The following is a 14,032-nucleotide window of genomic DNA, read 5'->3' as shown; positions in this document are numbered from 1 at the left end:
GTAGGAAGGAAACATTCTGGTATTGCTTACAGAAACTGCCTCTCCGTTAACCCTGATTACATTCTTGGCAGGACTAGACTTCCTGTCTCTGGAACTTCTCTGGAGATTTTTTCCCCTCCTTTGCTGGTACTTTGCTTATGTGGAGTGACCATTCAAAGTTACAATGGCACTGAAAAAAGTGACATGACAATTTTTCACACTTACGACTGTTGCAGCAACCCCATAGGCCAGGCGACAAGATGCGTGCCTCAATGTGAGTGATGTTGAGTTGGCCATGCCCACCAACTAAGCCACGCCCACAGAACCGGTTGTTAAAAAATTTGAATCCCACCCCTGGACAAAAGTATAAATATAACGATTAGAAAGATATTGAAACTTAGAAAAAGAGATATATATAACTGAATTTAGAAAGGAATGAGATAATTAAAAGCAAGGTTGTGAAAATTAAGGGAAGGGAAAAATTATTGAGAAAATGTTAAAATAGTAATAAGATATGGAATAGAACACAAAGACGAATATGAAATTGAGTTTGTGTCTGTATGGAGAAGTGATAACCCAGAATCATGCTATTCTCAAAAAAAGATATTTTATTTGTATTATGTTTTGTGAAAACCCAAATACTTTTTTTTACAAAAAAAACAAAATAAAAGTGTAACATAAGTTGGATATGCAATATCCTTACAAACATTTGAAGGTGTTCAATGCATGCTTTGAAGGCAGCATAGTAGACACTGCATGAAAATATACCACCAGGGCAGTGATGGGATTCAATTTTTTTTAATACCGGTTCTGTGGGCGTGGCTTGGTGGGCATGGCAGGGGAAGGTTCTCCGAACTACTCAAAATTTCTGCTACCGGTTCTCCAGAACTGGTCAGAACCTGCTGAATACCTCCTCTGCACCAGGGCATATTTGTTGGTAAATCCAACAGGGCAAGGCCTGTACCATAGTGTTCCCTCTGATGACATATTGTCCATTTTATTCAAACATTATTATTATTTTAAAAAGTATGTTTAGATTTGCTTCTTCTTTTTTTTACATAGCCACATAAATGAGCACACAGTACCTTTTTTCAGGGTGGTGAGAATCAGATACTGAGCTGAAATACTTAACATTTAGATAAGTGCTGTATCATTAGCTTTTCCAGGAACTGAAATGTCTTCATGGCCCATCTAGATTATGTTGCTCATCTTACATACAGATGTCTAATAGCTCTTCCTTCCATTTAATCTAAGAGACAACATTTTAAAACGAGTTCTGTGAACAAAATCACCAGCGCTCTTGCAAAACATAGTTTTATCTCTGGGTTGTTTTATTAATATATGCTGCTGATTATATAACTTCCTGTTTCTATAATTTATTTCATCATAGTATTTGCATAAGCTTCAATTTACTTATAAACTGAAACTAATTTTCAACTGAGGATTGTCACATAATAGATGGAGTCATTGATCTATAAATTCAGAAATGACTAAAAAGCTCCCATAGATTTAGAATTAATCCATCCAGTTTGAACAATCTAAGTGCAGAGGTGAACTGAATAAAATTCTGAGGTGAGGCAAAGTTTTGTCTCTATGAGGTTCCTAACCCAGATATTGCTGTACACAACATAAAGATTATTGTCTTGAAGACCAAAAGGCTTAGGATATAAGCCTTTGAGCACTGGTCCTCACTGGATTTACGAGACAACATGAGAATAAATGCAATGCCATGCTAGATCGGACTTTTGGCTCATCTAGTCTAGCAGTCTATTCTCAAAATTACTGGCCAACTGCACATGGAAGCCCACTAGTCTCCCAGCAAGTGGCCTTCAAAAGAAGTCACGGTGCCATTTAATAGCCATTGATCCCCCATGACCTCCATTAATTGGTTCAACCCTTATTAATCTCAGCCAAGCTGGTAGCCAGCACCACATCTAGTAGTTGCAAATTCCAAAGTTTAATTATATGTTGTGTAAAATGCATTACAGGTTCTTTACTTGGTCTAAAAAGAAAGAGGCTGTGGCACATAAATAGGGGAAAAAAGTTAAGGATGGATTATCATGAGAAAATCTATGTAGTCATTAGGAGTTGAAAAAGACTTGATGCACACATATAAACCTCTGAGATTTTCACTCTTGCCTGAAATCACTGACATTTTGAATGATTTCATCACAACAGTCCTCTCTCTTGATGCCTAGAAATTGCAATTGGCTACCTCATTCCGTCTAATGGTGCAGCTGCCTGCTTCTATCGGTGTTCCTTAGTGGAAGCAGATGGCCATTTAAGGGCATCTTTCACTTTATGGGATTGCATTGGTAAACATCTCTATAATAACAATGTATCTGTGGATTAACACTATATAATTTAAAAAAAGCAGCCAGTAGAAGAAAAAAAAAGGAGAAAAAGACTAATAGCATATCTTTTTGACCTCTTTTCAGATGAGTCTTGCCACTTTATATGCATATGGTATTGATCTGACAAGAACTCAGATTGCACTCAGACATCTTTCCTAGAAATAAGACCCATATTAGATTTTTTTTTTGTGTGGAGGAGATATTTACAGGATTCCACTTTACAGGATTCCATTTTATGAGTAGTTATATATTTAAAACTTACTGCATTGACAATTCTATCTACTTAAAATTATAATTTTCAAAGGGAGACTAAAAAAAAAATCATATTGAAAATCATTTGAAGAATGAAAGGAAGAAAGAAATCGTTGTGTTATTTTATTTTTTTTACTCTAAACTTTGTTCCAGCCACTATATAACTAAGCATAAAGAAATTATTAAAAGTGAAGATTCTTGTAGTAATTATGAACATGTAAAGTTTAGGGATATAACTATTAAATAAATAATTTAATGTGATTTGTTCAACCAACTTTGTTTCTAACAGTTTTATTTTTAGGCAAGGGGACTTTATTGTTTGCTTAGAGTTAGCCCATGGAAAGAGAAAATTACTAAAACAGCCTACTTACTTTTCAATGAAAAATATACACTTTTTTTTAAGAAAGAAAGAAAACGTTCAACGTTTCATTCTAACTAGCCCTAGAAAATGTATTGGCTTATGGTAGATAGTGGAACTTCAAACTTTTAGTTTTGAAAGAATGTTATTTCCCATGGGATATACCTGTGATTAAAATGTTTTAGAAAAGTTGGGCATAAAAACTGGACATTTCAGAGAAGCTCTGTAGTGCAGCAAATGTTTTGCAGATGATCCTGGGTTTAAGGCAGGGGTGTCCAACCTTTCACCTTCCCTGGGCCACATTAGAAGATGAAAATTTGGTTTGGGCCGCACATAAAATAAAATAACAGTAACGATACCTGATCATCCAAAAAAACCATAGAAAACATAGTTAACATATTAAATTCATTTGGAAATGAAGTGAGTGAGATGTTTTTATTATTAATTATTTATTAAAAATTATTTATTTTTTATCACAGTTTTTTTATCACGGTTTTTTTTATCATGGTTTATTTTCCGGCCAAATTTTGCGGGGGCGGGGGGAGAAAGCTCACCCGCCTCGTGCCTACCTCTCCTCCTGCAAATGGCCCAGCTGGATGAGGCAGGACTGGAAGGCAGAAGCAGCAGCAGCGGCGGGGGCAGAAGCAGCAGCGGGGGCGGGGGCAGAAGCAGAGGCGGCGGGAGCAGAAGCGGCAGGGGCAGAAGCGGCAGCGACGGCAGGGGCAGAAGTGGCAGCAGGGGCAGAAGCGGCGGGGGCAGAAGCGGCGGCGATGGCGGTGGTGGCAACAGCAGGAGGTGGCGCTCTGACGGCGCCTGCTTTTTCTGTTGCTGCTTGGCCTGGCGCTCGCCTCGCCCTGCCTCGCGCCTGCTTCTCCTCCTCCTCCTCACTGGCTCTGGCACGAAGGTTGGGGTGGGCACTGGGCCGCATTACAAGGTGACCTGGGCCGCATGTGGCCCTTGGGCCGCAGGTTGGACAAGCCTGGTTTAAGGCCTGCAACCTTAAAGAACCATTTGGACTCATTTCCCACAGAAAAGAAAACACTGGGAGCCACAATATCTGGGTGGGCATGGCCAACTCAATGTCACTCCCACCCAATCACATGACACCCCCCCCCCCATGCCTATCCAGGATTTGTGGCTCCCGGTGTTTTCTGTGGGAAATGGGTCTCTCTCCCTCCCTCCCTCCCTCCCTCTCATTTCTGTTTTTTGGGTTTTACCTTCTCAGGCCAGGCAAGGAGTGACTGGGAGGGGAGGGGGTGAGGGGTGAAGCCAGCCAGTGGTGGGATCACCCAACACGAAGCTACAGCAGAAGGCCCAAAGAGCCACGAGGCTCCACAGCCACGGGTTGCTGACACCCGATGTAGAAGATATGTAACACATTTAAAAATCCAAGAAACCTAGCCTCACAGAGTCACCTTCCACACCAGAAAAATCACACTGCTCTATATTGTTGCCAAAGGCATTCCATACTTGTCTCCAAGTAAAGTGGAATCTTGTTCATCAAAACATTTTCTCTCATTGTAAAGAGAAGAATTGTTTGGATAGCTCAGTGATATAATATGAGCAGTTTCATTGGTTTCTAACTTGCACTTTTCACCTCAATTTTTCACCTGAAACCTTCATATTTGTAAGAGGGCCCTGTTAGCCTGTCTCAGTAAATACAAGAAAAAAAGCATTTTAGCCCTTTTATGGTTGAATTGATTTATTGTAGCATAAACTCTTGTGAATTCATGTCCGTGAGACAAGACAAGTCAGAGGCATATTTATGTGAAAGCTTTAGCTTGATACATCTGGAAGACACCTGGTTGGGGAAGGGTGAACTAAAATAACAAAGTATAACATTCCAGTTCAAAGAAAAGCAGTTTTAACAAAGAAGATAGCAAATCTAATTAGTAAGTTGGTAAAAATGTAGGCCGAATGAGAATGGTTTTCATTTGCTGGCCAAAAGTATTGGAGGAGGATTTCCTTGGACTAATATAACTATCATGTGGGATGCAACCACAGAAAAAGCTGTAATCTGTGGTGCCGTATCTCTCAACAGAGCTTATAACAATCTCCAGACAGTGTGGCCAGCATGAGTCATAGTCCAGGACATCTGGAGAACACCAGGTTTGGAAGGGTGACTTAAAATATACTGTGCCTCAGCCATTCCAGTTTTAAAACTCCTTACTTAGGCCCACCAGCAAAATAGAAGCAAGGTCAATGAATTGATAGCTGGACTCCATGCTTTAGTTTTTAGAGCCAATCGAATGTTAGAAAAAAATTAAGTCAATGGACTTGGGACTCTGTTTATCTGTGTCTCAATCAGTGGGATAAAAACTTAACAGAATGGGATAAAAACTGATATGGGTCAGCAAAAGAAAGATTGTGTTAAAATGAGCTTAAATTATGCAGAGGGTGAGTACGAAAGAATCCTGTCAAATATCCCCCAAATATCTCTGTATTAGAAGCAGTAGGGCAGTGGTGCCGTATCTATCACCTATTCTAAGCCTCCCTGCCTCATTCTTCGTAAACATGAGATTTAAACCAGGGGTCTCCAACCTTGGCAACTTTAAGACTTGTGGACTTCAACTCCCAGAATTCCCTGAAACAAATGCATTCCTTTTTGATATGTCTATCCACTGTAGCCTGTTTACTCTCTTGTAATCCCTTTCTCTGCATTCTCTCCGCTGTAGCCTGTTTACTCTCTTGTAACCCCTTCCTCTGCAATCTCTCCGCTGTAGCCTGTTTACTCTCTTATAATCCCTTCCTCTACAATATCTCTGCTCTAGGGGCGGGGGGGGGTGAGAAACAGGCATGGCTGGCTGAGGAATTCTGGGAGTTGAAATCCACAAATCTTAAAGTTGTCAAGGTTGGAGACCCTGATTTAAACAACCTTCTTTGCGCTTCCTAGTGCACATATACATACAAACCACTTAAGTAAAACATAAGCAGAAAGCATAAGTATGCATATATAGGCAACACATAGGCACCCATCCTGATTATGCTATCTTTCTCTCGCATACACAAAGAGGCAACATATATGCATCTGTCCTGATTAGACAGACACATTTGCACATGTGATTAGTCTCTGGGAAGTCTTCTTTCACGCACAGAGAGAGATGTAATATTAGCCAGGAGAAAATGGTTTTTATGGACAGTGCTGGCAAGAAGGTTGAAAAAATAATCTAGGAATGTTCTTTCCCTACCTTAGTTGCTTTCTGGTTTGTTTAATGTAAACAATTGTGGCTTAGTTCATATCTCATGCTTAGGTAAGCTATGATTTACGAACTCTAATAGTTGAATTCAAACATCATAAAAGACCAAACCACACAACTCATCTTAAGCTTAAAATGATGTGTCATCCATCCAATCATGTGCAGTATCCTCTCTTGGAACAATTGCAGTGTTAAACCAGGCCTTACAGTTTTGCATCAGGGTGATATGTGAATGAGACAAAGCAGATTTTCATATTTAGTTTAGTTTCCCACAACCCAGATTAATTCCAGAACAACACCCACCCACCCACCCATCCAGTGTGTTTATCTGAAAAGAACTAACATCACACCATTCCTTATATGATCTCTGACAAAAAATAAAATAAAATTGTGAACTTACTCAACATACTCAGAGGTGAGCTACTGGAGGTTCACAGGGGTTTGGGAGAGTCCCCAGCTAAGATTCTGTGCAGTTCGGAGAATCCTAAATCCCACTTCTGGCTGGCCTTGCCCACCCTGCCCTGCCCTTCCCTAGAATTCCCACACGGTCTGTTTTGGATGCAGGTAAATGCAGGGTGCGTGCAGAGGCTCAGGGAAGATGAAAAACGGGCCTCCCGGAAGTTTGGGAAGGCCAGAAACGGGCCCGTTTCCAGCTTCCAGAGAGTCTCTGGAGCCCGGGGAGGCTGTTTTTGCCCTCCCAGAGGCTCGAGGAAAGCCTCCAGAGCCTGGGGAGGGCAACCCTGCCCCCCGCTGTGATGCAGGAGGCCGACTAGACCATGCCTACCATGCCCACTTCCACCCAGCAACCAGGCAGAGAACCCTTTGCTAAAATCTTAGAAGCCCACCCACGAACATACTGCTCATTTCTCTGGCTGTTCAGAACTGCGGTTAGAACTTAACTTATTGCAATAACATCAGCTAGATCATAAAGGTTGTTTAGAGAAAATTCACAATTAGTCTAATGATACCTGCAGGGAAGGGAGGGGATTTGGAGCTTCATGCCTAAAGCAGCTGCCCTGTCATAAGGACCAAAATAAATGGTATGAGGCTGTCACAACCTATAACGATCTACTTCCATATAAAGATAATAATACATCTGACATCAGCTTTATGAGGACATTGCAGGCAGATTCATGCAAGAGCTGCTTCCATTACAAGGAGAGGCTTTCTTCATCCCTTTGCCGCGCAATCCCTCTTATGGCTTGTGAATGATTTCCAGAAGAAATCAGAGGAGGTGGAGTTTACCCAACCCAGAAATCAATGACATGCTTTAGTTGGTCTTGACTTTGGCTGAATGTATTGTATGAGCACAGCCCAGCTCAAGGCCAGAGGATTTCCAATGCTGTAATTTAGTGTACTAGGTGCAATGGCACCAATTTTGTCCCAGCTATCATTAAATTATTCAGGGTTAGGATACTGAAGCTTCTGCTTAATGGAGCTCAATTTTGTCTTTATAAACCCAAAAACCCAAAGGAGCAACACAATATGCAGCATATTCCTTATTGTGTCATTACAATTCATCAGTGGAACTTGGCCTTACCCTTTGTGCAAGGTCACAACAGATCTTGCTGACTAAAATATGGACTAGTATTGGATTTAGCAGTTCCCTGGCCTTATAAGTAAACAATAAGTTTATTTCTTGTCCCAAAGGTGCTTTTTCAAAAGGCAATTGGGCTTTGTTTTTCCTTGAAGAGGTTTCACTTCTCATCCAAGAAGCTTCTCCAGAACTTCTCCAGAACTGAAGAAGCTTTTTGGAGGAGAAGTGAAACCTCTTCAAGGAAAAACAAAGTCCAGTTGCCTTTTGAAAAAACACTTTTGGCACAGTTATGACCTGGATGACTGAGAATCTCTATATACAAATTTACTTCTTGGGAGAAAAGTCCAACTTTGTGCACTTGTAGATAATTAGTAAACTTTGGGAATGTCAGAACTTGAGGGAGTCATTCCAGAGCATAGAATTTTTACTGCAGTGGTACTTTAATATTTTTGCTTTCCAAATTGCTTTTTCTAAAAAAATAATCTTTTGTTCCCCTCACAGAAGTGCATTTCCATTTGTCACCCTCCTTGCCTTGTCCTCCGTACTCTTGGAAGAAAGTGCCAACAATATGCCAAACGAAGACAGGCTGTTCAGTTGGCGTGATAGAGGTAGTTTTGCATGTTCTGTTATGCTGCCCTTTTCATCACCCACAATACTCCGAACTATTAGTGTGCCTACTCACTTTTCACTTAAGGAAGTTGCAGAATAGAGAACTAGGAGAAGACCTGGGACTGGCTCCATTCTGAGGTCAAGAGCTGAAACTCAATGAAGCCCAAAGCCACAGCACTTAGACTTATATACTGCTTCTTAGTGCTTTACAGCCCTTTCTGAGCAGTTTACAGAGTCAACATATTGCCCCCAACAATCTGGGTCCTCATTTTACCCACCCCAGAAGGATGGAAGGCTGAGTCAACCTTGAGCCTGGTGAGATTCAAACCCCTGGCAGTCAGCAGAATTAGCCTGCAATATTGCATTCTGACCACTATGCTACCATGGTTCAATATTATCTCTCCCCCAAAACTTGTGGGAAGCAGTGAATTTAATAAGACATTCACATGACATAGTTTCCCCTTTTGCCTTTCCCATGGAGGGAGCTGAAATTGAAATATGTGCTATTTTCTGCTGCTGCAGCAGAAAATATCCTGAATTGGCATAGTTATATGATTTTTGCTAGTATCTGATTCAATTCACAAATTGGTTTGGGTGGGACGAGTGAATTAAATATGACCAGAAGCTCCCTTTAAAGCATTACATTGCCCTAAGATTTAATAAATTATTCATTCAAATCAAGGGTAACACAGGAAGACGTTAAAACTTTCAAGATGGGGGCCACCCTCATAAAGCCCCACCCATTTTTACATATATGTAAAATTATATGATAAATTATACAATAGGTAGAAAAAGGGGTGAAGTTTTGATTAGCCAGTCAGGGCCACCTCTTGATTTTTTTCGATCCTCCCAATAGATGCTCCTAAGAGAACCCCAGTTTGAAGGTTGTAACTTATTTAAGAGGCCATTGTATCCTCATGTCTTCAGTCCAGCAGGCAGGGCCTAAAGATCTATTTTATTTTGCCCATCTTTTTGAAGGCTTGGTTTTTTTTATTATGGTTCATCACACAGTCAGCTAGATGTTTAGACTGGATTTGGCATTTTTACTAAATAACAACAACAACAATAATAATCATTGTTGTTGTTATTATTATCTCTTTTATTCATTAAACATGAAACTCAGTCAACTAAATATTTAAAAATGTATCACAATAATAATAATAGTTGTTGCTTTTATTGACTGTTTTTATAATAGTTGACATTCAAGTTTTTGTGTAATTGTGACCTTGTAAATTATCTGCATCTTTGTTTTCTTACTCCATCAACAGATTTGACAGCCTAGATTTACATTATTCAGTTTATTTCCTGATCCCAGCAATCAGCTTCCATTCATCCCTTTCACTGTGTGATCACTGCGGTTTGTAGATCACACGATTCGTCATACATTCCTATGGTGAAGTTCAAAAAGTGCATTGTTATTATCATATAGTTTGAAAATAAACATTCATTGAAAAATATTACAATTGAAAAACCAATGTTCTGATCCTAGAAATTTATTTATTTATTTATTTATTCTATTTATATAGCTGCCCACCTAATGCTTTTCACACTCCTAAGTACTTGGCAGTTTTTTGTACAGCAAAAATTGCTATAATTTTCACCATGGATACCAAGAAGGTTAATCTCCATCTCTGCCCTCTCCCCTCTTTGGAAGACCTTTATGGCTCCCGCCACCTTAAGAAAGTTCAAAACATTTTCAAAGATCCATCTCATACTGGGCAACCTTTTTTTTTTTTTGCACTATTACCATCTGGCAGATGGTACAGAATAATAAAAACAAGGGCAAATAGGTTGAAAAAAACAGCTTCTAACCCAGGGCAGTAGCTCTTTTGAATTCTACTGTATAGTGCAGTGTTGGTGTGTTATCGGGGTTTTTTGGTTCAATGTGTGGAGTGTGAAGGATGTGTGTTTGTGTTCATTTTCATGGTCATGATGTGCACTGAAGATGGTGTTTGATCTCATTGTACGAGGTGCAATGACAATAAAGTAAACTAATAATAACTAATAAGGTTCAGCATTAAGTGTGTCTTTCCCTCTTCCCATTTGCCCTCCTTTCTATTTGTCTGTCTCCTCCTTTGCCCATTCGGATACCTGGTAACCTTATTCAGGTGTTACTGAAAAGACTTGAAACTCAGTGCCAGGCAATCCTCTCTGAGGCATCTCTTTCACCAAAAAAAAAAAAAAAAAAAGCCTGGTAATTGCTGCTTGCCTCACTTTCTCTGTGGTAGCTCTGGGAACTCTCAGGAGAACCTGAGATTTCAGGCAGGTTGATGTAGGGCAAGCAATTTTCAGGTAACTAATGAGGTGTTGAAAAGTAAATAGAAGCATTCTCAGCTGTGCTGGGACACCAAAGACAAATCAATGCCGGATATAATTACTGGTATAAATTAATGCAAATATAAAGTTCCAGGTAAAATGTGGACATAACTGAAGCTTGCTTGTTTGTTTCCAGATAATTTTCTCATTTTTCTTCCTCTGCTTATTGTTCTCAATTAGAATTGAACCTTGGGTTTCTTCCTAGTTCTTGACATAAGACCACAATTGAGACTGGAACTTCCATGGCTAAGCAAGGCGATTGATACAGGAGACATGCCTGACGTTGCAATCTTTTTTTGCCATGGCCGTTAAGCAAATCACCACGGTCATTACATGAATCCAATTTCCTCCTTTAACCTTGCTTGTTGAAACCTCTTGAGGAGGTCTCTCTAACGGGGAACTTGTGCCTGGGATGCTGCAACTATTATAAATAGATGGGTGCCAAGTGCCTGAATTTTGATTATGAGATTGTGGGGGATACTGTGATGTTTGGAACTGTGAAGACTGGTTGTAGGTCACTTTTTTCAGCACCATCATAACTTTGAACATTTGCTAAACAAATGGCCATAAGTGGAGGACTCTCTCTACTAGACCAGAAGGACCATGATGCGTTTTAGCTTTTTGTATTTCTCCATAATGCAAATAAATTATTAGATCAAGTCTCTTTCATCCGCCTACAAGCTCACAATTAGTTTTTGATAAAGTGGCTTTCTCTAACTGATGAGCAGACGTTTCTTGGCTTTTGGATGTTCATGAAACACGTGCTGGGTTAAACCTTCAGCCAAATTAGCACAAGACTTGGATACCAAGGAAATGGGGGTACTGCAGAGGCTTTCCCTTGTTATCATGCCCTTAACATGTTCACTCCCATCTCAACTTTAGTTTTCAGCACTTACTTACGGAGTTTTAACATGTTGCCATTTAAGCAATGGAACAGCTGAGAGGCACCTTGTGAGCTTGTTTAGGATATTAATTGTCCTTAATTCAGCTCTGTGCCCACTTTGCAAACCAACCTGTTGCCACATCTTTGGCAGCAGCCTGGCTGAACCTTGTCAACTCCTTGCAAAGGAGATGGTCACTGGCAGTATCACTATTTTCGTTTCTCCCTTTACGTGATCTAAGAAAATGCTTCTGCATTATTGTTCTGACCCAGCCTTCATAGAAGCAAGAAATGGACTCCACACCAAGAAAACCCCCTCTTTATTTACACATTGGGAATTAATGCATTCACCAACAGAAAGTCCAGGCAAGAGTCCTGCAATAAGTTAATTGAAACAATAAATAGTCTTTATCAGCTCATTATGATAAATGTAAGGCTGTGAGCTCCCAGCCGGGAGGATGCATATTAAGTTAGTTCAAACAGAGAAATAGATAAAATTCAATTCTGGCAAGGCAGTCTTTGTCACATGAAACACACAAGGAGCAAACTTTCTAGAATTGAGAATGGTTGTCTGCGACAATCAAATCACTCTCCTTTCCTCCTATTTATTCCCCAGTGAGGGAGAAGCCATTCAGCATCTATGTTTATTTTGCTTCCCGAGCCAGCTCATTGTCCTCTGTTGTGCACCTCTCTTATCTTGCTTTGTGTTTATCCACATCTGGAACAGGCCCCAGCTGTTCCTCCTCCTCACTCATCTCTGACTCCAAAGGCAGCCACTTCTCTGGCTGGGAAATGCAGGGCAGCCCTGACTCTATCGCTGTGTCCGACGCGGAGCATCCATCAGAGCCTTCCCCAGGGTCCAGAACTGGCCCAAGTTCTTCCCCAACCTCCTCATTGTCTGAGTCTGCTGTCAGCTCTGCTGCAATTATTACTGAGATATCTAGGAAGGAAGAGCTTGGCATACGGATTTCAAAATATTCAGAAATATTTTATTTATTTATTATATTTTTAGCCTGCCTTTATTATTTTTAGAAGTAACTCCAGGCGATGAACATATCCAACACATCTTCCTCCTCCTATTTTCTTCACAACGACAAGCCGGTGAGGTGAGGTGAGCTGAAAGAGTGTGACTGGCCTAAAGTCACCCAGCTGGTTTATTTCATGCCTAAGGCAGAACTAGAACTCATTTCCCTGGTTTCTAGGCCAGCACCTTTATCACTACATCAAATTAGCCAAGGAGAATAAAGGAGAAGGGGAAAAAAAGCAAAAATGTCAAGTTGAAGAATGATATACTTTTATGTTAAAGACTCTGAGTCTCCTTTTATTATACTGTATTATTATTAATTGGCCTTCAGTCCAATATTCTGTACTTCCAGAGCTAATGGGATCCCAAACATCTAGTCAATTATTGTTCTCTTGTGGCTTACCTATCTTAGACATGGATTTTATTCCTTGGGTGGGGACTCTGCTGTTCTCCTCCATGCAGTTTCCCTTGAAGTTCAGGTATTGATCTGTACTATCTTCAATGGATTCAAAGAAACAGGAGATATTATTTCAGCTCCCACTGAAAACTTTTCATTTCTAGTTTGTGTACAAATATTTGTGTTGCCCTTTGTTCTGGATTGTCTTTGATTTCAGTAAACGACAAAGTCCATGGAACGACCCAGGGCATCTGAGGAGTAATAACCAGCCCACCCTCCCAAGTTTTTGTCCTTGTCTTGATAAATTAAAAACAAATCTGGTAACTGAAGAGAATTAAAGATCAGTGTAATATACTTTCTTGATCTGTTCTGTTAAAACACCTATGAATTTCACTTCAGCCTCATTGCTTAGCTGGCTGGCTAGGCCTCCTAACCAGATTCAAAACCTGCTCTGCAACTTTATTTTAATGAATGAACCTTTTCTTCTTGTTTCTCATTCCAAATTTGCTGATTTGATTGATGTTTCTCCCTATGTTTATTTTGCCTGCGCACACGCACACATATTGTACCTTTTTTGTCCCTTTACCTGTCAAGGCCGTAGCAAAAGTAAGAAGGCTATTTGATGCCTTTTTTCTCTTGTCCATTGAGTGCAATGCTGCCTGAAGAGTGTCCTCTCCCTGGCTAACGCACAGCCTGAAGTTCAATTCTTCTGCAACATGTAAAATGAGTGGGATGTTTGGAACCTTGGAATATCCTGGAAGAAAGAGATGAAGTCCATGGAGGAAGCACTTTCAGAACACAGGGAAAAAACAAAATTTGTTGGGCCATTAATGACATCCATGCTTCCAAAGCAGTGTGTTTATGTGTCTTTTTTTTTATATTTTGTAACTCAATTATACTTCCCTGGTTGTCTAATTTCCTTTTAAAAATGGTCCTTCTCTGCTTTGTATTTCACATAAACAACCTTTACACATGTACTGAAAATGAAACTTAAATGCGCCTTTATTGTCAAATGTGCTTTTTTTTCCTTTTCTTTGCGAACTCTTCCAAATGTGAGTTGGGCACTTGAGATAAATATACACAACAGAAAAGATCAAGGACCACGTAGCCTCCTAAAACATTTGAAAAG

General features: G+C 40.1%; 1 long non-coding RNA gene across 1 annotated transcript; it reads right to left on the bottom strand.

The window, feature by feature from the left end:
* Positions 1-9,439: 9,439 nt before the first annotated feature.
* Positions 9,440-13,652, bottom strand: LOC148126866 (uncharacterized). Its single transcript, XR_015741411.1, has 3 exons — positions 13,473-13,652; positions 12,910-13,002; positions 9,440-9,674 (listed from the first exon to the last, which is right to left on the bottom strand). It is a non-coding gene; the product is annotated as an uncharacterized LOC148126866 (long non-coding RNA).
* Between the last annotated feature and the right edge of the window lie 380 nt (positions 13,653-14,032).

The sequence above is a fragment of the Pseudonaja textilis genome, chromosome 2, assembly GCF_049901715.1.
Source record: "Pseudonaja textilis isolate UNSWEBS1 chromosome 2, rPseTex1.2, whole genome shotgun sequence".
In the NCBI taxonomy this organism is placed as follows: domain Eukaryota; kingdom Metazoa; phylum Chordata; class Lepidosauria; order Squamata; family Elapidae; genus Pseudonaja; species Pseudonaja textilis.
This window is presented reverse-complemented; position numbering and strand designations above follow the sequence as displayed.